The 26,640-nt window shown below is 41.3% G+C and overlaps 1 long non-coding RNA gene across 1 annotated transcript; it reads left to right on the plus strand.

Moving 5' to 3' along the window:
* Positions 1 to 1,004: 1,004 nt before the first annotated feature.
* LOC308061194 lies at positions 1,005 to 22,228 on the plus strand. Its single transcript, XR_013927118.1, has 3 exons — positions 1,005 to 3,667; positions 3,729 to 16,829; positions 16,866 to 22,228. It is a non-coding gene; the product is annotated as an uncharacterized lncRNA (long non-coding RNA).
* The last annotated feature ends 4,412 nt before the right edge of the window (positions 22,229 to 26,640 follow it).

Genomic DNA, 26,640 nt, shown 5'->3' on the forward strand with positions numbered 1-26,640 from the left:
CCTACACCAAGTTAACTGTGGGATGCAAGAATGAAAAAATATTAGCACATCATTTAATTTCATTTGCTAACACCATGTATTTCACCCTTTAAGAAGCTTGTGGCTCTCTTGGTAATAATCAAGTCACAGGTCTCAACACATCAATTGAACTGAATTAATAACAGATATCGTAAAACATGTTAAAGAAAGAAATGTTAGAATCCAGGCCTTTGCACTTCTACAGAACTACCTTCTCAAGAAAGCCATAGCTAGATAAAGGCAAACCAAACAATTTACAATAATTAAATTACAATAATTACTGTCCCCAAAAAGTCATGAGATTACCACTGAAATCTTCCAGAAAAGGTGAAAAGGGAGAACATAAATTTCATCCTGATTCCTATTTTAGCTGTTAGTTTTGATGGACATTTAAGGTATAATCCTTAGGAAAAAGATATTTTAATAGAATTCAAGGAGGAGTTGACAAGTAAAAGCAGTAGTCTGATAAAGTGTAATTGACTATGGATTTAATATGAATTTTCTGGTGCTTCTACATTTTTCAAGTAAAATTTTAAAATAATGCTGTTAAAAGATACAAGATTTGAAGTTTATTTCAAAAAGCTAAAAGTAAGGATCTTTCTCCCATCCCTTGTAAAATAAATAATTTGGTCAATTTTCTTTTACCTTACATAATATCTTTTTCATATTTGTACTTTGCATCCTTGCAAAACAAGTGATGCTGGTATACTACTTTTTTATATTACTAATGCTAATTTCTTCCATCTATTAATAATATTTGACAAAGTCAAGTACTGAATAAATTTTTTGTCAGAAATTCAGTCCTGCACAATGTAGCTGAAACAAAAAAATACTTTCATTTCTAAATATCACCTTGGGACAGGATAGTAAGTATATCTTCTCCTTAGTAATCTACTGTGACATGGCTGTCTTATGGCTTCCACTGTATTTGTGCCCTTTTTCAGTCTGTCCATGGTGTGTGAAAAGAAATGTTATGGAAAGAAACAGAAAATTGTTGAAGAGCATCCGTGAAAAGCTCTTTTGAGATAGACTTAGCTGACCAAAATCAATCTAATATACAACAAAAATTATAAAATCTAATTTCAATAAGAGGAAAAATACTTTTATAAAAATTCTTCATGAATATTTCATGAAGAAAATTCAACATAGTCATCAAAGTTTAAATGCTGTATGTTCTGATGGGCGCTGGTATATAAGGATTTTTGGGTTTACTGTGTCCTTCTTGCACTGGAGTGCTGCTCTCCAGCACTTCCATGGGCTCATGTTTGTTCCAGTGTCTACTAGGCCACACCTGATTAAGTTCATTTGCTGCAGCGAATGAAGAGACGGGACGCAGCTTGATGCAAGCAAATGTCAATTTATTGCATAGAAACACGGGTATATATACTTTCAGAAATCGCGTGTTTTAAACAGATTGGTTCTTTTGAGCTAAGCACTGCATACTAGACAATCCCTGATTGGTGGTTAACTGCCATCAATCAACAGCAAGGTGTTACCTTTCCTTGGCGCCATCCGTCCCCCACTCCCCTATGCTCTGTTAATTGTTGTCTAGGCAAGCTGGAGCACATCCCCCTCAGCTAACTGATTGCCATGCATGGTCCTAGTTTCCAGCCCGCTCCTGCATCTCCCCCTTCCTGTTGCACAAAAAGAACCTTTGAAACTGAACGAGTAAAAACAAGGTATAAATAATAGAACAAATAAAAAAGCAACTAAAGGCATATATAATTGTCTTTACTAAACTTCTTAACCATCCTGAAATGCCCCAGCCACTAAACAGTTCATTTAACCAATCCCAAGTACCACTCTGTTGGAGATGGGAGATTCCATCCTTCAGTTGTTGGATGCTAGCATGAATCGACTCTGAATGATCTGAAACGTTCATGCAACACATCCCTTCCAACTCCTCACAGCCGTGACCTTGTGCCAAAAGCAAAAAATCTATATCCACGGTCGACAGAATGGTCCATGTTCATAACAATATAACTGTAGAAATTGAGACGTTGTCCAATCTGGTCCACAGGCAGCGGTGTTGAAGGGCAGATTCTTATCTCATTCTGTAGGGTCGGTGTCGGTGTCAGCTGTCTGTGGGAAAGGTCGTACATTCTTTGCTGGGATCCACCTGGGTCCGTTTTCTGTGGAGACACAAGCATAGCCTTTTCCCCATGTAACAAGAGGATACGGTCCAATAATTTTACCTGTTTCTGGATCTCGAACCAATACTGGAGCTTTAACCCTTGCCTCGAAGGAGGCATTTGCAGCAAAATGTCGAACTATCGGTGGGTTGTTATCTATTAAAGAACAATTTAAAAAATTAAAAACATACAATGCTTTCTGTAAGCGTTCTTCAGAAATAGCCATTCCCATTCTCCCTTTTTGTTGTTGTAATAAACGTTTTAGAGACTGATGAGACCGTTCAATGAGAGATTGACCGGTGGGGGAATGACAAATGCCAGTAATATGAGTTATACCCCACAGGGCAAAAAAGGTTTTTATAGTTGTTGAAATATAAGCTGGGCCATTATCTGTCTTTATTTTAGAGGGGATACCCAAAGTGGCAAAAGCACGCATTAAATGTCTATGAACATCTCGTGCCTTTTCTCCTGTATGACAAGAGGCAAACAAGGCACCTGAGAACGTATCAATGGAGGAGTGGATATATTTAAGGTTACCAAATTCTGAATAATGTGTAACATCTGTTTGCCATAGCTGCAAGCTTTGTAATCCTCTAGGGTTAACTCCTGCAGCAATTGCTGGGAAAGAATGTTTTTGGCAATCAGGACAGACAGCAATAATACTTGATGCTTGTTGGGAAGTAAGGTCAAACTGTCGTTTAAGAGCTCCAGCATTTTGATGGAAAAAAGAGTGGCTTAGTTTAGCTTGTGCATTGCGGTCTGGCAATACTTGAACTGATAACGTCAACAGACCAGCTCACCGATTACCTTCTGTAAGAAAACCAGGTAGTTAGGTGTGAGACCTAATATGCATAACAAAATAAGGAGCAGAGCGAGAATCCAAGAAGTTCCTGTAACAGGGTAAAGAGCTGCAAATGAGAAACATTACGCAACACAGAAGCTTCAGCTGGTGTAACAATGCCTGCAACATAGGCTGAATCAGTAACAAAGTTAAGCGGTACATTCCATTTTCGAAAAACTCGAACTACCGCATTTAATTCTACTATCTGAGGTGAACCAGAGACTGTCTCTATGTCTGAGTCCCATCGTCTCTGTTGATCATCCCCCCATAAAAGAACAGATTTATGTGATTTGCCTGATCCATCTGTAAACACAGTAAGCGCCTGTAGAGGTTGATCGCTTCTTTTGGATTTCAACCTCAGACGAAAGTCAATATTAAACAGTTAGTGAGAAGGCGGATGAGAAGTGATTTGACCTGTCTAGTCGGCAAGCACCATAACAAAGGTATCTGCTGATAAAGCCATTGCAAGTATACTGTCCTTACTGGTAAACAAATACAAACAAAATCCTTCCCTGATAAGGTTAACAGGCGTGATCTAGCTTTAACAATCAGAGAAGCAAACATTTCATGTGTCAAAATAGTTTTTGTAGACTGGTTAGGTAAAAAGATCCATTCAATGATTAATAAGGGGTCTGAGTTCTGAAGGTCCCATTGAAATATCAGGGCGTGAGGCAGGGTTTAAAATAATCAAGTAAAAAGGTAGTTCAGGAGCCCATCGATGGGCTTGTCGAGAGAAGCAGTAGCTGAGGCAACCTTTTGTAAAGATGTGTCTGCCTCAGAGTTAAGGTTACCTGGAGAACAAAGATTAGTGTCTCCTTTTGGTAGTTCAAACAGAGGACTCAGGTCCGTATTAGAAATTCCCAATAGTGGTCGAAACCAATTTATTGTTCCCAGTAATTTTTGTGCATCATGCAGGTTTCTCACATTGGTATTGATCTGCAATGGTTGAGGAACAATAGTTTGTGCCCTTATTCGCCAGCCCAGATATTTCCAAGGGGGAAACTTTTGGACCTTTTCTGGTGCTATACAGAGACCTGCCGAATTCACGGCATCTGTGACAAGGGCTACAGCTTTCTCCATGACTTCGTGATGTTGTGCTGCCACCAAAAGATCATCCATATAATGATACAACAACACACTAGGCATAGTGTTTCAGACAGGACTAAGTATTTTCGCAACATACCATTGACATATTGTAGGACTATTTTTCATACCTTGTGGCAGTACAACCCACTGGTAACTCTGCAACGGGGCTTGCATGTTGACGCTTCAAATTGAGAAAGCAAATTTTGGGGCATCATCTGGATGCAATGGGATACTGAAAAAACAATCTTTAAGATCTATGACAGTCAGATGCCAAAGTCAAGGGATCATAGTAGGGACGGGAGCCCGGGTTGGAGGGCTCCCATATCTTCCATAGCGTCATTAATTTTTCTGAGATCATGGAGCAAGCGCCACTTGCCAGTTTGTTTTTTAATAACAAAAACTGGTGAATTCCAGGGGCTAGTAGAGGGTACAATATGTCCTTTGGACAGTTGCTCTGAGACTAAATTTTGGAGTGAGCCAAGTTTCTCCAGAGGGAGGGGCCATTGATCCACCCAAATGGGAGCATCAGATTTCCAGGTTATTTTTAGGGTGTCGCGCACTTCAATGGCCCCATCTAAAAATGGGTTCGGATAGACATTCCCCATTGTAACAATACATTGTGTCCCCACAAAACCATAGGGACTGGTAGAACAAAAGGTTTAACAGAAGCCACATGTCCCTCTGGTCCCTGGATTCGAATTAGTCCCAAACTTTGACGGCTGTTACCAATCCCCCCAATCCCAGCCAGTGTCTGAGAGACATTAGTCAGTGGCCATGGTGGAAGCCATTTAGCTTGAGAAATTACTGTGACGTCAGCTCCAGTATCAATGATTCCATTTAGTACTATTTGTTGGTCATGGGAAATAAAGGTACACTGATACATAGGTCGCTGTGGAGAAATGGATTGTACCCACAAAATGTGGGGCAACCCTGTGGACCCAAAACCTCCTTTCCTCTGTGGGGGATGGTCAGCGATAAGGGAGCCTACCCTTGCTGGGATCAGAATCAATTGTGCTATTCGACTACCCTGAGGTATCGTACAAGGTGGAAACGGAGTCCATGCCATAATTTGATTTCATCAACACTGTCAGAGTCAACAACTCCTGGCAAAACAAAGAGACCGGACAGTGTTGTGGAGGACCTGCCAATTAATAAAGCTTGTATATCGGGAGGTAATGGTCCTTTGACATCTGTTGATAATAAATGAACTGAGGAATCGAGCAATGTTGTTACTGTGTGGGAGGTTGCCAGGTCCAATCCGGTGCTGCCTGAGGTTGCTGGACAGAGACTTGAGGTGTCGGTGCTTCTCTCCGAGGTTGTTGAAATGTCAGCTGTGGCACTTGTGTCTGCGCGCGTCATTGCCCTGCGCTCCGCGGTCGGTTTCCCTGTATCAGTTGTCCCTAAAAGTCATACTTAGATAGACATTGATTAGCAAAGTGATGCCCTTTCTGACATTTCGGACAAACTCCAGGGCCAGGGGATTGTTGTTTATTCCCTGCAACCCGAGCAAAACAATTTCTCTTCAGATGACCAGGTTTACCACAACCATAGCAATTCCCCACACCACGCATCGCTGCGAAAGCAGCAGCCATACCCTCAAACTTGTGGTCAATCGTACCGATTCGGTTACATGCTTCCATCATTTCCACCAGAGTGGGGTTTGGGTTAGGAAGAGACTTCAATAGCCTTTTACAATCAGCATTAGGATTTTCGACAGCTAGTTTTGACAACATTTCCTGAGCTTCTGCGTTATCTACTTGATGTTCCAAAGCCTGTTTTAGCCTGTCAATAAATTGCATATAAGGTTCTCGAGGCTCCTGAGTGATGGTAGTAAAAGCTTTTTGTGGCCTTTGTGAGTCAGGGTCCTGGAAAAAAGCCTTTTTTGCCTCTTCCCTAGTTGCTTCGAGAGCCTCACGGGGGCAGTTTCGAGCTTGTGCTACCAGATCAGCATGTGCACCGGTGCCGATAAGATGTTCTATTGTTAGTGCAGCTAATGCAGCATTATTATGATTAACATACGTGAGTAGGAGTGTTTGAAGTCTTCCTCTCCAATGTGACTCCCATAACGAGTACTGAGTCGGGGTTAACAGTAATCATGCTTAAGATTTCAAATCATGAGGGGTCATGACATAAGTATCAAACACAGAAGATAACAAACTTGTAAAATAGGGAAAGGCCATGTTCCGTAACCGTGCGGCATGGTTCCTTAATAACAGAAAAATAAAGAGCCTCCCATCATGCTCCCCCCGCCCGGCCCTGAGTGTAAAAGACCAGAGCAACTATGGTTTTAGCCACTTCTAAATACCCCTCCCTTAAGGCCTGTTTCTTTATATTTGCCCATACATCGTGTGGATCAGGAGGATACAAATCAGGTTCTTTTTCAGGGTCTATCGGTCCTGGGTCAAAGGGTTCTTCTTCTGGTGGATACCCAGCTGCATTCACACCCAGGGATCTGGGGCACTGTGACTTAGAGGTCAGTAAAGAAGGAGCTATAGGAGCTCGCGATTCCTCCTCCTCTCCTTCCTCTGCCTTCATAGTTTCTAAAATGACTCTCCATGGAGAGAGCAGGCGGTGGGACTCAGTATTCCCTTTTGTCACAGAATCCCACAGTTTCACCCCTGTGTTGTCCCAAAGTTCCTGCGTAAAAATTGTAGATGCAGTCACGGCGGGCATATTTACTTGCACCCACTTGAGCATTGCTTTAAGGTCATGCCCAGAAATATTTTTCTTATGTTTGTTAAGGAGACCTTTCATAAGCTCATAAACGTCTCTTTCTGGGGACGAAGCCTGATTCCCCATTACGGATTTCCCACAGCTCACCTCTCAACTCTGGAGGGATTTCAGGCTGGCCGGCTCCCGCTCCCTTTCAGCGGTTCATTCAAAGTTCTGCGGGATTCGCTGCAAGTCGCTCAGTTAGGTGATTCGAGAGCCCTTCACGTCAGATCCTTAAATGCATCACGTTGGGGTCACCAATTTGCGGCGAATGAAGAGACGGGATGCAGCTTGATGCAAGCAAATGTCAATTTATTGCATAGAAACACGGGTATATATACTTTCAGAAATCACGCGTTTTAAACAGATTGGTTCTTTTGAGCTAAGCACTGCATACTAGACAATCCCTGATTGGTGGTTAACTGCCATCAATCAACAGCAAGGTGTTACCTTTCCTTGGCGTCATCCTTGGTGCCATCCGTCCCCCACTCCCCTATGCTCTGTTAATTGTTGTCTAGGCAAGCTGGAGCACATTCCCCTCAGCTAACTGATTGCCATGCATGGTCCTAGTTTCCAGCCCGCTCCTGCAATTTGCTTACTGGTTCACATTTTCAACTCACCAGGTTTAGTACCTGAAGCTAGTAGAGTCAACACTGGCAACTCCTGTTCACCACTGGCTTCTGGTAGTTGTATTCGCATTGCACCTTCACAGGGCTGAAATTCAACTCAACTACTTCCTATACATCCTTACATTCATCTGTGACTGGCTTTTGTAAGACCTGAAACATCTTCACCACCTACTTCATGGCCTTTCAAAGTACTATATCCAAATCTGTCACGCCTCACATCAACAGCATTCCCAATCAGTGAGCAATATTTCCATATACTTTTGCTGTGATGATAGGCGTCAGGCAGGATTGTGGCCCTGGCCCATTCCATCCCACTCCAGGATGTTCTGGAGGAAAAATCCTTGTGCCATCTGGACTAAAAGATTCATATAGTCCAGAAAACTAATAGGAAGTGCACAACTTCTGGAACAGCAGTTAGCAAAATAAGGCAGACACTGGCTTTCACAGCAATGTCAACACAGTTTTGGAGTACCAAACACCCCAGGCAGCAGCTACTGTTCTTCTGAATCTGCCTGCCAGAGTCTTTTACCAGCTGATGAAGAGCTGGTGTAGAGAGAAGTCTTAGGTCAAGCAGCAATGGTACCATTAGGCAGAGACTGTATTCATCATTTTAACAATCAACATCACCAGGTGAATCTTTCCCAACTATCCAATGACCAAAATGGCATTTTTGTAATCATATGTTCTCTGTGCAAAGGGTTTTATAAGTATTTGAATTTAAAATGTTGCCACTCATTCACAGTTCTCAATGGGCTATAATGGATATTAATATGTTATGTTGAGCGTGTGGGTGCGGGGCAAGTCACCAGATGACCCCATCTACCTTGAGCAGTGGTGACACCTGCTTCCCTCTCTCAGACAGGAACACTCACAGTGTCAGAAGACCAAAAGTTCATGGCTTTATCATAAACCCCTTCTTGCTCTGAGTCATGTTCTACCTGGAAAACATTGGCTCGCACACTCCAGCTGGGTTTTTCATGAAAAAAACCCTAAAATAATCACTTGCACAGCAGTCTCCCAAATGCCATGTGCATTGTCACAGTCTGCTGCGTGTTACAGAACATTTGCTAGCCCAGCAGGAGCCATGCCATCAAAAGTGGTGAACAGAACACTTTGGGCCTACTTTGTCCAATCCAATGCTGTTCCAGCTCCCATGAGGGAAGCTCAGGCTGTGATATACGTATTCCTGCCTCATAAGGAGACAATGTAAACTGTCAATGTAAGTCAGAAGGATTTGGGTTACACCACATTTTCTTTCATGGTACACCCTAAAACAAACCACTTACCCTTCTTCCCCACCTTCGCCGTTCCTAGGCTGATTAGGAACTCATTGTGTGACCACAGAGTTTTCTTAAATTGGGCTCAGTCAGCAAGTTTTCCCTACAAAGCTCAAATACATTCTTCCAAAGTATAAGGATTCTCTAGCGGTGTTCCCCAATTCCCTGCACTTGCTGCCCACCAGGCTGTCTCTTTACTCTTTATGTTACTTCCTTTACTCTTGCTTCTATTTACTGATATAATTATCTTGTTGTTGACCTCTGTTTATCTTCATGCTAGCATCCTGGAAGAAATTTGCAAGTTTGTGTTTCGTGCAATTTATCTTATTTGATTTTGGAGATATCAGAGACTTTCTATCTAGCTTGTGTTTTGTGCCAGTCTCCAAAGGACCCTCATTCTTCTCCTCTCCTCTCTTCTGCAGCAAGGTTAGTGCTCACATCAGCACCAGAAGGTGACTTCTATGACTGCTAGCAAAACTACTAGCACCACCCAAGGTCTAGTGCCTAGGTATCCCCACTGGAGCCGTCTCTCATGGTTTTTTTCCTGTTCTGCCTGGTCCAGAGCTGCTGATAGCCTCTGGTGTTTGAGTCATCTCATATTTCTGGTAGGCCAGGGCACTCCTTCCACATAGAAGGCTTTTTGTGTCTCTTCATTGATCCCAGAAGTACTGTCCACAAACCATCCAATCAGAGAAACAGGAGTCTGAGTCTATCTGTGGAGACACATTGGTGTTTAATAGTTCACGTTCAGCATCACGTGGGGAGAGGGAAAAGAGTCAACATTGCATCTGGACCCAGTGCATGGCAGGATGCTGTGCTGACTGTCTGCTCAGCCACTAGCTGTGCATCTCAAGCTACGACCAATACCCGGTCCCTGTCCCTGTTTCCCTGTCAAGAAGACAGACTTGACTTCATCCCAGCTTAGTATAGGAGTGGAGCAAACTTCAGCAGTGTGGCTGACTGCAGGGAGCTTGGGTTAGAGTGCAGGCTCAGTCTTGAGGATCACAACGGTGAGGACAGCCTTTGGGGTATAATTTAGACCTGTCACAAACCAGAGGAGCCTTTAATAGGAATAGTGCCCAGGCCACCTGTGGTGGATTAGCTGCTTTCCTGGCTAGCTCTTACAGGTCGGGTCTCTTCTGCCAGATCAGAGCCAACAGGGATGGTCTCAGTGAGACAGTTCTTATGGGGATTGTCTCATATAAGTGGTGAGAAGGGCAAGGAAAGACATAGATCTGGACTGTGAGAGTGTGTTGTGTTTTGAATGATTGAAATGACGCATTCAAGAAGGGGTCCAAGGACTGGTGGCTATAGCAGAGAGCTGTTGGTGTGCTGGAGAAACAGGCCAGCACACCTCCAGCCGTGGTGGGTGTTTGGGTGACTTGTGCTGGCCTGAAAACCTGCAGCTGCCAGGCACAGCTGTATTCTTCCTGGTGCTGCGTTTCCTTCGACCTGCTTGTTTGGGCTGCAGGGCATCCATCTACATGACTTTTTTTTTTTTTTTTTCCTTTCTCCTAGTCACAAGGGAGCTTATCAGATAAAAGAACTTGGTGGAGTGACAAAGATTGATTAACAGTGAGGTGGAATGGGATTTTTATTTCTGCCTCCATAAACACCTGAGTGACAGTCAGCTGTGTGTGACTATGGTCTTATCAATAACAGTTTATGTGAGATGGGCTTGAACTAAAACTAAAACTAAACCAATTTGTATTTAAACATCCAAATCTTTGGAGACTTGAATCTCAGCAATATTAATGCTGTACTATTTCAACATCAGGGAACAGCTATAATAAATAAGCAACATGTCCAATGGAGGTGACAAAAGATATGCAACAAGATTCGGGGATATTCCAAGGGATAATTCCTCAGACATTAAGGTCAACACATGAAATTTTGACTGAGATATTTAAGAAGATGGTAGAAGGCTTATTCAGCTCTGATTGCTCTTTTTCTCATGTATCACTGTAACAAAGGATTAAGAGGTATGTGATGAAATTACAACTACTTTTAAAAGCTGAACAAGGAAATACTACTCTGGGGTTTTGGGGAGATCTCTGATTTTTGCAATGAAGGCTCAAATTTTTGAATACAACAGATTATCTGTTATTATTACAGAATGATAAACAGAGCCCTCACTGGGATCCAAATACTGGTTTTCAGTTAAAGGCTTAGGTAACAAGCAGGCTGCAGGTTTTGCGATTTGGGCTAAGCAGGACCTCCAGAGAGTAACAGTGCCTGTCACCTTTCTTTACTATGGGCCATATGTAGGGATGAAGTGAGCCACAAGAAAACATTTAGATGATTGCCTGGTGTTTAATTGATTTTGGAGACCTTTGTAAGACTTCCAGCCAATATGGCATAGCAAGGATGAAATTCCTTGGTAGAATTTCTCCCTCCACTTCTTCCAGCAAAGCCTTTTGTTCGTGATGCCCCATGTTGCTCACAGACCTGATTGGGAAGCAAAGGCCTATGCACAGTGAAATTGCCATCTCAGGTTGGGCTAGAGGAAAATTTTAAAAGTCCATAAGAGCAGGTAGGAATTGGTCCACATCTTCTCTGTGTTGGATAACAAGAGGACAAAATATAGCTGCATGCACCCATGTGGGTGCTTGCAGCAGAAAAAAAAGCAAACATCCCCTCTCCTGAGAGTTTCCCTTTTTGAAATCAGAAGCTTGTCTTGACCCTTATTTTTATGCTATAAATAAACAAATAAATAATGCTAGTTTTTCTTCTGAGCTCCATGTTAAGGGTCCCTTCCACTCTGAACCTTTTCTGTGCAACCTGCTGAATAAAAACCCAGTACTTTTTATATGCCTTTCTTTTATGTCATGCCTTCCAGAGAGAACCTGTGATTGCCACATAGGAAAAAAAATGCATTTAGCTTTTGGGTTTTTTTCCCTTTCACACTTCTTAATTATTTTCCAATGGCCATTTAACCAGCTCCTTCGGCAAGATTAATTTCTAACCAGTTGCTCAGTGGGCCCTGACAGATATGACACTGCAATCCCCCATGCCAGTTTAGGATGCTGCAGCATCACAGCTGAGATGGCTCCTAACAGAAACTGTGCTAGTGCTATAAGAAGCCGGAATAAGCACCAATATGAGAGGCTACAAGTGTTTAAAGGTGTGAAAGACAGGCAAGATTTGGTATGAATCTTAAGAAGGGTGAGTGCACTGTAATGGAGAGGAAGGACTAGTATGTAAGAAAAACAAAAGACTGGGTAGAAAAAGGGAGAAAAAAGAAAAATAGGGAGGAGTTCTGGATCACAGGGTTGGGAGGAGACTGGGATTTAGAGGAAAGAAGAAATAGCAATATTGGCCAGGCAGTCTTTTAACATTCTCATGAATATATTGTCTTCTGAGGATCCCATTCAGTAGTTTAGTTAATACAATAACAGGGAAATCAGTTACCTGGTTTATCTGGAAAACCAACATTTTGGTATTCCTTGGATATTACTTTCCTTAAAAGATTGAACTTTTGTTTGTTTTATGACTTCAGTGTCAAAAGTACCTGAGGGATTGTGATAGAAACGGGTTGCTGACTCACATGAATAGGAATATAATAGAGCAGCTGAAACCTGTGGTGGACATGTATGAAGAAATGTTTCCTACTGAAGTCGTGGTTTACACTTCTGCGTTCTGTAAAGACTAGCTTCTCTCCCTTGCGTTATCCTAGGTATATCTGTACCTGTAAAAAAGTCAACTGTAAAGTGCTTTGAGGGAAACTGGAGAAAATGGATATGAAGTGATGGGTTTTCCCTGAGCCTAATCTTTGCTCAAGGGCATTCAAACACTTTTACTACTGAGGCAGAAAATGTATATAGATGCAAAATATTTCCTCTTTGGACAGCTCAAATATTTGGGCTGTCCTGTAATAATTTCTTCTAGAAGGAATACTATTGACTTCTCAGATTCCAGTAAATATAAACAGTGAAGTTCCTGTTTAATCTTACGTGATGGATACCAGCAGGCATACATGAAGCCTACTAAAGCAATGACATTATCCATCAGTATGCTTTGATTTACAATGTTTGTTAGTAACACTTTCTTTTGTGTTTATGTTGTTATTGATTTATTGGTAAAATGGCAGGCTCAGAACAAAGGTACTATTTATATAAAACTCAGGTAGAAAATAGCTGTGTTTAGTTTAATATATATTTTTCAAAACACCTGTTTAAAAAAAGAAAGAAAAAAAGAAAAAAAAGAAAAGTTATTTTGATTACTGAGAGCCAGAACCGAGTAGATACTTTCAGTAAACTTCTTGGTCATAAGGGTACTTTAGGGGATTGTTAAGCAGTTTAATATGAATGAACTCACAAAAAAAGTAATGGAAAATGAAAAAAAAAAAATTTCCTGATGGAAAATTTTTGTTTGGAATGCTATTTGTTATTTTTAAAAAGTTACATGGTTGTGGTTTTAAACATAACAACTTAACATTCAAGACATGCTTAAAATGAAAGAAAGATTACTGAAAGAAGCTCAACAAGGAAGTTACTTCTTTATAAAGAAAAGTATTTTTGAACAGGGGAGGTTGGGTTGAGCTTTCTTATAATTATACAAGTTGACATTGAAAACTTCCCGGTTTGTGGGCTCTGGCAATTACCTCACAAAAGAATGCAGAAAGGACAGGGGGTGGAACATAGAGAAAAGGGGTTGGACTTGAAGCACTTAACAGGAATTTAATTTTCTGGCCATCATGCAGAAGATACGTGCCTGATGTTGAATTCTTTGAATTTAAGTAAAATGAACCAAATTATTTAATCTAAAAAAAGCCCATCCTCCATTCTTACTATTCTTTTTCTGCCATTATTTTCCATGAAAATTGCTTACCCAAAACTATATTAAAAGGCAAGATTCAGATACTGTAGGTAAGGTTAGAGGAATTATTCATGTCATTTAGCTATTCTGATGGCAAGATTTTCCATCAAATAACTTATTTGTGAATTGGTGCCTTCCTATTCACAGCTGAAATCCAGCTGTGTGCAAGACCTCACAGAAGCTTTATGTGTCACTTCCATCTCAGTTAAAATACATTTTGAGGACTCATGTGGGACTACCATGATGAATAGACCATGTTCTGGCCTGCTGCACAGGGGTGAGTTTTATCCTTTCTGACCAGCTAAAATGATACAAACCTTAAATAAAGCACATATTGACATTGTAAGACACTATTAAGGTCCACAGTGTACCATGGTGATGAACCATGACCAAAGTACTCCCGGGGCTGTAATAATTCATTACTGAAATAGCTTCCTTCTAATGACTAAGGCTCATTGTGTCAAAGAGCTTGGACTCCTAACCCCAATGCTTGTTATATAGCATTAAATAAATCTCACTTTCTGTTCATTTACCTGCTACATCAAAGGTCATGAATCATAGCTGGCATCAAGATTTGGATAGTTATCTTTTAAGGCTCTCCCTCTGATTATTGGATGAAGTTAGTGTTAGGCAAACCTGGGCTTGCACTCCCAAGAGGTGACAGGTACACATGGGTGGTACTGAGAAATACCTTCCCATTTGCATGAACTATCGAGCCAGTTGTCCTAGAACTGTTTTCTTTGAATTTCTAATTCTTATTTTTATTTTAATTTTGGAGATGAATTCTGTTGTTCTCTCAGCTGAACATCCCAGCTACCAGGGAGCACAGTCATGCTTCCTCAATGTATTTAAGGTCCATTGATTTTGAACTTTTTCAAGCTCTGCCAGGAAGCAGCATCATAAGAAATGGAAGGCTTATCCTCCCCCAGGCACTACCACTGGGTATTCCTTGGAGCTGAGGGAGGTGGGAATTAATCCCATTTAATGAAGGATAAAGTGGAAGGTGGATGTCTCCTACCCTGGGTCAGTGCTCTAACCACTGCATTACAAGAGAAAAGCACTTCACAGACCACTCAGACTGCTCTCCTAAATGGAAAGTGACAGCTAGCACCTTATGAATATCTCAGGGGTTTCAATGTGTATTTGATACACTCCAAAAATACCCTATTTTAAAAGCACTCAGCTTTCCCAGGACATCTGTCTTGAAAGGATCGGAATCATCCTTGCCGGCTTTAGTCCTGGTCCCATAACAGCTCTTTCCTGTCTGCAAATAACCCTTCTTCCCTCGTTACAGTCATTGGCAGAAGTGGACTGAATGTAAACCATTGTGCATACAGCGAATGTAAACCTCCCTGACTAAACTACCACCATATGCCTTTGAAACAAACAAGCAAATAATTACCAAAGTTCTTAAATGTTTACTTGCATTTCTCAGAGTGGGATAACCTTCATACAGAGAAGCAGATGGTCCATGGAAACCCATGCATGAAAATAAATAACCCTTTCTCTATCAGTATATAGTAATCATAAAGCCAAGTGACCACTGACTTTTGCCTATTTTCTTGAAAGAGATATTAAATTAGACTTGAGTTGACCAAAGGTTTTCAGTCTTTCATGAACTTCAAGTCATGTGGCATAAGGTTAATTTTTCTTAATAGAGAAATAATTAATTCAGATTTACAGAATACTTGTGATGTTTTTTCTTTTACATGGTACTTTAAAACATAAGAAGGTGCAACACCAGGGTAAAGCAAAGAACAGGATAAAAGAATGGGGAAAATTGGATTAAATAGTAATTTTTCAATACAGCAAGGAGTTAATAATGAACTTCCCTGGGTTTTGCTGAGCTTAATCTATTTAGTAATTATCACAGGTGATGAGTGATGATCTAAAATAAATGTGAAGGTGGTAGGAATGTAGAAGAAGAAGAAAAAAGTACAAGGGAATACCTGTACTGACAAGAACAGTTATTTTGCCAAAACTGTTTCTGGTTTGTTCGTTGTTGTTGTTTGTTTTTTTTTTTCCACAATTGCAGTGTCAAATGTAGGCTAGATCAGTCTGCAAAAAATGTCTGAAGAACTAGACTGTCAGACAGTGTGCAGCTGTTCTTTCCAATAAACCAGTAGTTAGAACATGCCATAAGATTAAATACCCTAATTATTCTATTTCCCTTACAGGAAGTTCAATAATGTGAATAATCTAACCATCAGGCTTAAAGTGTATCTCAGCAAAAAGATAAACTGTTGGAAGCTGAAGGGTAACACCTCCATTGACAGCACCCCATCTTGTGTCAGGAAGCAGGCTCTGATGTCTGCATTTCAGCCACCAGACTGCAACAGATGTAAATTCACATCCTAGGAGCTTAAAAAGAAAAAGTGGAACAGCATCCACAGGAGAATTCAGATCTATGCACAAGATCATCTTGATCTGCCTTATAACCAGGTAGGTAGAGGAACCTCAGTCTACAGGCACAAAGGCCCCTTCTCCACATCTTAGATGGGCACTCGGTCCACTGGGCTATTGGAGAGTGATGAGGCTGTCACCTCTCCCAGCAGCTTTGAGTAGCTAACTGGTTTCACTCCTCAGACTATGTGAGCACCAGAGTATTTCATTTGAGGTTCAGTGAGAGCACTGTCAAGTACAGTAACTTGATCATCCTAAGTTTTTATTTTGGGGAGAAACAATGCAACATTTATATACTTGTTTAAATGCTAATCAGCTTTTGTTTGGCAGCCAGACCAAAATATTAGTTATTTTTACAGCCTTAGTCAAGGACAAAGAGCTTGTTGATGAGCTTCAGAGGGACTTCATCTTACATAAATGGGTTTTTTAATGACAAATGAAATCTGTGCTGAAAAAAAATAAAATAATAATGCACAAGGAGCTCTTAAATCACTTGTCAAACCTTGCAGCATTCGAGACTAACAGCAGTAGTTGAATGGACAAAGGCATCTCTGAAGACCTCTGCTTTGTGTTTAGCTGCAGTAAAAATTCAAGCATAATATTAGAATGCACAAAAAATGAGATTGAGATATTTCAGTCATATTACAGTGCTTGTCTGCATTCTGCATAGTGCCTAAACCTGTATGATGTCATCTAATGTACTGTGTGGCATTGGTGGAATATTTCTCCAAAAGGACAATTCAAAACAAGAAGAGATTAAAAAAAACCAGCAGGATTAATAAAGGACAGAGAAAGCCCCCTCATTGAAACAACAAAAACCTTATGAGAGTGTCAAGAAAACAAATGAGTCAACCCATTAAGATGAAAAAGTAGAATGAATTTGTATTGGGAACATCTGTTTTCCCTGACCCATGTTACAAAGAATAAAGGATATTACATAAGCCTACAGTGCACCTTACATGTTTTGTCAGAACTAGTGAAAAGAAATGTATTTTTTCATGTAACAGTCAATTAAATTAGGATTTTTTTTCCATAAAAAATTTGTTCAAGATATCCAATTTAACAATATTCTCAAAGGAATGTAGACATTTAAATGGCTGCTCAGACTACCCGGATACTAACATCTATAATACCTTAATTTTTTGAAGACAATGAGTAACACTATTTGAAAGGATGTATTTGTTTTTAATTGCCTACTGCAAGTTTTCAAGAGTTTCTTATATGTAAGTCCTAATGCTGGACGTAGGCCTGCAATAAAACACTCTTAGCTCTCACTTTCTTGGTCTTGTTTAGAGATTCTCTCTCATATTTGTTTCTGAACTGTAGTGACTTTTACTTCTCTGAGAGTATAATCTAATTACACCTCTTGCAGAATATATCAATAATGTTTTTCTGAAAGTAATTAACTACATTCCCAACTTTTCCATATTTGGTCTTTAAGAAAACTAGCTATGGCTCATTATAAACCTTCCCTTCCCTTATATTGTTTGGAAATCTGAAGGAACTGTTATTTTCACTACCACGCATCTTGGTCACACTGTAAATGAGCAGAAGATAGTAACCATCTATTAAGTGAATAACTACTTTTCATAAAGACCTTGGTATGCATAATATTCATTAGAGCATGCACAAATTGCACATTTAACCATCCAGAAGAGAAGAACCTCTTTAATAACAAAACAGTGAAGAGACCCGAAATATAAATAATTATATGGAATGTGAACGTCTGGAAACATTTAATAGCCAGTGAACTATCTTTCCCTCTTATCATCAGAGATATAAGAACATTATAGCATCACCTTGCTCAGCCTCTACCATAAAATTAATTACCTTTGGACAGACCCCATTTAATTGTTCATAAAATTGATCTGACTTTCCAGCTTTTATAGTAACCTGTAAGTCATCAACAAAAGTGCTTAGAATAAATAAGACTTTTTTTCATCAATCTGATATAATCACAAAATTACAGCTAAATGGATGTTCCAATGTATTTTGGCACAAGCAGTAGATATCTCAAGAATACACCAGAACAGTGTACGTACCTAGGCTCTTTAGCATCCTTCTGGTAGAAAGGACATATGATGAGATAATTATTTATTAATCTGACACTGTTGAATCATTAAGATTATCATTCCATAAAGGCCAATGTTCTGAAATAAATGTTGTTGAGGAACTTGGCAAAGTGTTGTGGATTAAATGGTATATAGAAATGGACATTCTTAGCAAGTTCACAAAATCATTTATAGTGGAAAACAAAATAATAGAATAGAATAGTACAGTTGGGAGGGACCTACAGCATTCATCTAATCTAACTGCCTGACCACTTCAGGGCTGATCAAAAGTTAAAGCATGTTAAAGTGCCTCTTAAACGCTGACAGGCTTGGGGCATCTACCACCTCTCTAGGAAGCCTGTTCCAGAGTTTAACCACCGTCTCTGTAAAGAGGTTTCCTAGTATCAAGGCTGAACCTCTCCTGGCACAGCTCTGAGCCATTTTCATGTGTTCCATCACTGGATATCAGGGAGAAGAGATCAGCACCTTCCTCTCCACTTCTTCAGGAAGCTGTAAAGAGCAATGAGGTCACACCTCAGCCTCCTTTTCTCTGAACTAGACAAACCTAGAGTCCTTAGCTGTTCCTCATATGACACGCCTTCCAGCCCTTTCACCAGCTATATAGAATAATATATTCACCAGCATATATTGTTACACAAATAAATGTTCACTTTTATTAGACCCCCAAAAAAAGTGTGCATAGAATTTTTCTGGATGAATATTTTGTGCCCCAAAATCTTGAAAAATAAAATAATAAAAAAAGAATTTTCCTCTGGGGTGAGATAAATTGCTTTGCCTAATCCCAGTGTAAAACATGAGATCCTATTATATCTTTCTAAAAATTTTGGACATTTTATAATGAAGCCAAAATCACTTCAAACTATTTTATTTTGAAAGCAGAAGAAAATGCCAAATAACTATTTTACATTTTTTTGGAGATTGATTTGTCTTAAAGAACTAAGGAAAACTAGTGTGACTCTTAAAACTGTCTATTGATATCTTCTAATTATCCCATTATTTTCTTTCTCAAGATTCTATAAATAGGATTAGTCTTTGACCTACATATTTACATAGTCCATGTATCTGATTTTAAACCCTGGTTTTAAAAGTATTTGAGCCCAAAACTGGTGAGTCTGTTTTAATCCAAACTACCTCCATCAGAAAATGCAGTGCAGGTATTTTGGCTAAAATCACCTCCGTTTAAACGAACCATTCTGATGCTTTTGATTCAGATACCTTTGCACTCTGTAAGTTGTTATATCAGTGTGGAGTTGTATGACAGGATGTTGCCAAATCCTTTATTTAAGGCAGTACCTGTGATGGTTTTACTGTAGGTAAAAAGTAGTTGACAGATATAGCTGGCATGTATGTTTTGTAAAAAGTGACAAACATTAACTGAGGAAAAGGGAACAGAATATCTTCCCCAAATGCTCCTACTCTGTGAAAGTCATTAATCAAAATGGATAATGAAGAGAGTCATTACAGTCAAACTTTACTGAATAAAAATTGATTGTATTCATTACAAGGGGTCAATGGTGGCTTGTAGCTGAAAACAAACAAGTTTGGGGTTGCAACAAGTTTTGGACTTGAGGCCAGATTTGTGCTGTACTGCACAAGCAGTATTTGCAGGATACCTTTTGGCTGTCCACGCTGTTGCAGCTTTTGGAGCATGGTCAGAGAGATAAATACATCCTAGCTAGTATACCAAAGGGAAGTCAAGCCTGGCCCTGACCGTGCTCTTCAGCTCATTTCTGAAGGAAACAGGAGAAATTCTCTGACAACCTACAACTAGCCAAGTTGGCTACATGACAGAATACAATGAAATTCTTCTGCTTCCCACACTGTCCTGCACGACATCCTTGTCTCTAAACTGGAGAGGCATGGATCTCATAGATGGACCACTCAGTGGATAAAGAATTGGCTGGATGGTTGCACTCAAAAAGTTGTGGTCAACAGTTCAAAATCCAAGTAGAGAACAGTGATGAGTGGCATTCCTCAGGGGTCGGTATTGGGACTGCCACTGTTTAACATCTTCGTTGGTGACATAGACAGTGCGATTGAGCACACCCTCTGTAAGTCTGCTGATGACACTGAGCTATGTGGTATGGTCAACGTGCTGGAGGGAAGGGATACCATCCAGAGGAGTCTTGAAAGGCTTGAGAAGTGGGCCCATACAAACCTCACGAAGTTCAACAAGGCCAAGTGCAAGGTCTTCACATGGGTCAGGGCAATCCCAAGCACAAATACAGGCTGGGAAGAGAAAGGTTTGAGAGTAGCCCTGACAAGAAGGGCTTGGGGGTGTTAGTGGAGGAGAAACTCAACATGACCCGGCAATGTGTGCCTGCAGCCCAGAAAGCCAACTGAATCCTGGGCTGCATCAAAAGCAGCCTGGCCAGCAGGGCGAGGGAGGTGATCGCCCCCTCTGCTCTTGTAAGATCCCACCTGGAGTACTTCACTTAGCTCTGGAGCCCCCAAAATAAGAAGGACATAGACCTGTTGGAGAGAGTCCAGAGGAGGACCACGAAGGTGATCAGAGGGTTGGAGCACCTCTCCTAGGAAGACAGGCTGAGAGAGCTGGGGTTGTTCAGCCTGGAGAAGAGAAGGCTCTGAGGAGACCTCATAGCAGCCTTCTAGTACCTAAAAGGGGCTGACAAGACAGCTGGAGAGGGACTTTTTACAAAGGCATGTAGTGATAGGACAAAGGACAATGTTTTAAACTGAAAGAGGGCAGATTCAGATTAGCTATTAGGAAGAAATTCCATACAATGAGGGTGGTGAGGCACTGGAAGAGGTTGCCCAGCGGAGTTGTGGATGCCAATGTGTAGAAGTGTTCAAGGCCAGGTTGGATGGGGCCTTGAACAACCTGGTCTAGCAGAAGGTGTCCCTGCCCGTGGCAAGGGGGTTGGAACTAGGTGATCTTTATGGTCCCTTCCAACCCAAACCATTCTATGATTCTACATCCTGCTGTCTTGGTTTTTGAGAATTCAGGCACAAGCAGAACATCCCACCTGGACACTTACTGGGATCATAGAATCAATTAGGTTGGAAAAGATCTTTAAGATCATTGACTCCAATTGTTAATCTAACCCTGCCAAGTCCACCACTAAACCATTTAGCTAAGTTCCACATCTACAAATATTTTGAATAACTCCAGGGATGGTGGTGACTCAGTCACTTCCCTGGGCATCCTGTCCCAATGCTTGACAACCCTTTCTGTGAAAAAATATTTCCTAATATCCAATTGAAACCTTCCCTGGTGCAACTTGAGGCCATCTCCTTTTGCCCTGTCACTTGTTACATGGGAGAAGAGACCAACCTCATCTGCCTACAGCCCCCTGTCAGATAGTTGTAGACAGCAATAAGGTCCAGCCTGAGCCCCCTTTTCTCCAGGCTAAACAACCCCAGTTCCCTCAGCCACTCCTCAGAAGACTTGTGCTCCAGACCCTGCACCAGCTTCTCTGGACACGCTCCAGTACCTCTACGTCCATCTTGCAGTGAAGGACCCAAAACTGAACACAGTATTCGAGGTGTGGCCTCACCAGTGCCGAGTACATGGAGACAACCACTGCCCTGGTCCTGCTGGCCACACTGTCTCTGATACAGGCCAGGATACTCTTGGCCTTCTTGGCCACCTGGGCACACTGCTGGCTCATGTTCAACCCATATAGTCATGTTGTGTCAAACCTAGAGCAGTCCTAGGAACAGCTCATTTTTGTAAGATGTGGCCACAGCAGACCCTGCTCAGCTTTACAATAGAACATCTCTCACACCCCCATTGCTTTGGCTTTTAGAGACCAGTGTCCCTTTCAGCTGGCACCAGCTCTGACATTACCAGTCAAGGAATTACACCTGTGTTGCTGAATGATCTAAGTGTGCCTAGAGACCAACACAGCCATCTCATGAGGAACAACAGTGAAACAATTCCCTGGAAGTCACATTGTGGTCACGCACAAACTGCAGCCTTTGTGAGCCCTAGAAGCTACTGCACATGGTGATTGCTGGTGCTAGCTCAGGTCCACATTTCTCTCCCTCTAAAGAGTAGTCACATCATTTTGGAGCAATGTTGATGCTAACCACTACACACAGATACAAGGAAAGCAGAGGAATTCTTTTTTTATTTACATACAGAGCGTAAGGACCCTACTGTTGCAGCACAAACAAACTAGTAGGCTGCAACAAGGCTTTACCATGGGTCAGATTCTATTGTCCATACTGTATCCCCTTCCTCCAGAGACAAGACCACAGCACTTCTCCTACACCCAACACCCCCCCCCCCCCATCCTCAGGGCTATTTAACCACTTAGCAGGAACGAGCTACACCTGCACATCATCCATGTCAATCAACCCACTGCCTCTGGGGCAAGGCCACAGCTGCATGTTATCAATGCTGATCAACCCACCGCCTTCATCCCTCTTCACCCTACTGATGTGCCCTGGTCATCTCACCCTTGGACTGCTCCTTCCAGTTCCTCAGCCTAGTAGTGCCTGCTGGCACTTTATAAGCATAGGAACCCGAGATAACCACAAACAGTTTAGCACATCACAGACCTGGTTTGGAGACATTGGGTTGTCCTCAGATGGCTCAGTCTGACTGGTAAGGGACAGAGACAACAGTTTCCTACTCCCTCCCATCTGCCTGCACAGACACGGGCACACGATGTGAACTTGCTCCAGTCATGCCCCATACACCTCTCGGTGACGGGAAACCAGTGCCCAGACCTTGTCATACTTCCCTAGAAGCCAGACTGACTTTTGTCTGACTCAGTTTATTTGAAGTCTTCCCAAGGAAGCTAGATTGGCACTTGGTAAAGTGCTTGGGACATCTCTGGAAAAACATAGCATCGTTCTAACAGAGGTGTCAGGATGAATCATCGCCTACAGAAGGCTTTGTACAGCCCACACCACTGCTTGGGTGGTGAGCCACAATCCTTCTCCTTCACTCAGCTAGCACCTCAGCACACGCTTGCAGGAATTGCAGGGGCAGAAAGCAGAGAAAACAGAGCTCTGAGAACACTGACTAGCTGTGATGCAGCTTTGTCTGCCCCTGACAACCACCCCACTGAAATCCCACTTTGTGTTTGCTTTTCACTTAGAGAGGCAGCTAAGCCTTTCCTTGGCTCAGTCCTTAGACTCCTCGTTCTTTGCACTGCTGTGTGGGAGAGGGAGAGAAGCTCCTGCCTGTGCCTCACCGATGCTGATTTCCAGATAAAAATCTTCAACAGGAGAGCAGGGAATAGGTCTTGAGATTCTGAAATTAGGTCTCTGAGTTTCTGAAGAAGTAATTTTATTCAGCAGAGGTCTTGATGACTTTTACTGTATGTTCATCACAAGGCAGAGATGGAATACTTAATATTAAGGAATACTCAATATTAAGGAGCCCACACGAGTTTCATCAGTGCTAGTAAATCAAATGTGCCTGGCAAGATCTTACTGTGATTTAGTTTCCCTAAATAAAAAACGTATAACTTCTTCACACTCCAATTACTTTCTTTTCTTTAATCAGATGGGGAAAAAAACAAGTTCAAAATATCTTACTTTTTCAATTTACACCTGTAATATTTTTTCCCAGTTTCTTCTTACATAGTAAAGGGAAAAAAACTTGAAGTGTTGTTTGGCTTGCTTTCCTGCAGCTTTATGTATCACCTCTTTATTTTCTTTGTTCTTCATAAATAATCTTGCTATTTAATTTCTCATTGATTTTTTTTTTTTTTTTTAGTACCTTTTGTTGCACATCTTTTGTTTAAAGGATAAGATGGCTACGCAGCTTTCAAGGTGAGGATGTCTCATTGACTTCTGTGGTGACCAGGCAATGTTTATATCAACACATTACTGTAATTTAACTCAGAGCCGGGGAAGAGAGGGAGAAAGGAGACTTGCTTTATTTTAAGAAAGTTAAATATTAGCTGTTGCCAAGTGACTTCAGCTGGACAAGCAAGGAGCCGTTGGGCAGATTTTGAGAAATCACCATTGAGAAATTACACCATTGAGAAGCTGGGTCCCTCTTTGTGACCTCTAATTATTTCACAGCAAATGTGAAACTTCACAATGTGATTTGGAATTGGAGTTTTACTTGGCATGCTAGCACCGTCGCTGCATTTTCCTTCCTTTTTCCCCCAACTGCATTTTCATCTCACAGACAGGCAAGAAAGCAGAGGGGTGTGGAGCGGGGCGGGGGGGCGGGGGGCCTTTTTATTTCTGCTTCTGTATGAGGTCACAAAATCCCTCAAGCTAAACACAACAGAGACTGAAAAAGAAGTGGGAAGAGATTATCAGAAGCCTGGCAAGAGGTGGGTGCAGTTGGTGGTCAGGTAAAGGCTGCTTTGGAGGATAAGCAATTTATGTGTTATCAGCACAGTAGAGAGAACAGTAGCTCCCTACACTGAAAGAAGATTAAAAAGCAACAATAGCCTTTTTTTGTACGCCACAGGCCAACCTGCTAACTGTATGGAGAGCTGAGAAGCTGCTTAGAGCTGATGTTTTTTTAATTCTCACCTGCACCCACTTGAACTGTGTAAATGACATGGTGCTTTTCGGAACATATGCATATGTTGTCATGTGGCACCGTTTTGTGAAAAAGCTGGTGCCCAGTTAATCTAGCAGTGCTATAAGATTTGCTGAGTATAAAAGACAACATCCCTCCCTCACCCTGTGTAGTCTTGTGGCTCCATAAAAGAGTGAGGAAAAAAAGTTGTGGTGGTGTTTGTTGGTTTTGCTTTTTGTTGGTTTTTTCCCCCCTTTTAGAATCAATTGTAATGGGGAGCTGATAGTAATCAGGGGTGTGTAATACAAAATAAAGGCTGAAGCAATAGGATTTCAGCTAGGAAAAGCGAGTATTGGCTCAGTTCAGGATCAAGATAATTAATACTCTTGATGAATCAGTCCATCACACGTGCTGTTTTGGAAGAAAGAGTGATGGAGAGGCAGTACAGTCAGGTTGTCAAGACATTCGGACAAGAGTTAGGAGACTGGATTTTTTTTGCTGCTACTAATTTTCACTGTGTCCTTGAGTCAACCATTTATCCCTTTCTCTTTCCCCCTTGCCGCTAGACATCAGATACATTTTATCCACTACCAATTCTTTGCAGGCAGAGATAGGTTTCCAGCAATTTCCCTGATGGCTCCAAAAGAAGCATTAAAAGACAGTTTCTGGAAATCCTTAGTACACTGAATACTGGAAACTTGGGCTGTTAAGCCAGACTGTAGATGGGAGCTGAACTTCTTTAGAATATGCTCTCATACAAAGCATCTTTCTGTGTGCATCTGGTCCTCCCTTACAGCATCTTATCAAGACTGTAACCCAGTTCCCTCTAGGGAATGTGGCTGTGTGTATACAGACACAACCATAACAATAATGAGATGGGTTATTTAGCAAACTTTGCTTACCTGACACTATATATTCTGACATTACACACACTGTTGTAAGCCATCCACAGTTAATTCACTCCTTTGTCCATGTCTCATATTATTAGCTGATAGGTAATCTGGATCAGTATCTGTTTTACAGTCTCAAACTGGATCACTTACCATGGTTGTAATACCACACTAATAAGATCATTCAGGGACATAGGGACTTTCATACAACATCAAGAGCCTATTATGGTGGCAGTATACCACAATCCTCCTGAAATTTCTGAGCTCCACCGTGAAGTTTATTTTGTTCACACATATGGAAGGGCTGACCCAGACCTTTGCTACCCTGCTGGTGAGAAAGGAACCCAAAGTTTACTCTTATTCATGGCCCATCTAAATGTATTTGTTTGTGTTACAGCTTCACCCTTTTTGCCAAAACAGCGTTTCTCTTTCTCTTTCCTCATAAATATATATATTCCCCTGGTGCATGTGCAGATAACTATCAGGTCTTTTCAAACTTTGCTCCAGTATGTCAGACAAGCCTAAACTTCATTGTTATCTTTCTACGTTCCCCCCCCCCCCCCCCCCCCCCCGCCCCCCTTATGTTGTGCTACCAGACCACAGGCTTTATACCACATCTGTGGATTCAGAAATTCTGTACAAATATCCACCTAATTCATTTGAAAGAAAGATGAGATGGAGTCACAATTCAAGACAGAGACAGAAGCAAAAAAAGCAGTTGCATTCACCTTCCATTTTGCTTGGCGGGAGGTATGGGGAATTATACTTTGGGCTTCCTGCTGAATCCAGTCATGATAAACCCATTGGCCAGAAGGCAAGGACAGGACTCATGACCCTGGTCTCAATTCTCATACCTCCTCTGAAATTTTAGACATGATTTTCACTCTTCTTTGGTCTGTTTGCTATCTGTTTTTAAGGAAAAGATAGTAGTACTTGGAGCCTCTCTGCGTAAAATTATAAAAACAGAAGTTACACCAAAACCTTTGCATATATGTGTTTTAATTTACTATCTTCACTTGAAGTCTGGGATGTTGGGAAAAAATGTTATATTTAAATCAGTTTCTCCTTTTTTGCTGGAAGAGTTCCTGGTTTGTAGCATTCATTCTTGTGTTTGAACAAGACCTGTCAATATAGAAATTTAAGGGCTGATTCTTCTCCCAGTTGTTTAGATTTTAACAACTTACTCATGCTTTAGCGTGGCATAAGATCAGATTAATTTCTGACATGATTTTATATAAAGAACATTAATTCCTCCAGATTGAAAGGTACGAAATACATCTTATTGTGTAGGGATGATGGAAT

The sequence above is a fragment of the Falco punctatus genome (genome assembly GCF_963210335.1).
Source record: "Falco punctatus genome assembly, chromosome: 3".
NCBI lineage: Eukaryota > Metazoa > Chordata > Aves > Falconiformes > Falconidae > Falco > Falco punctatus.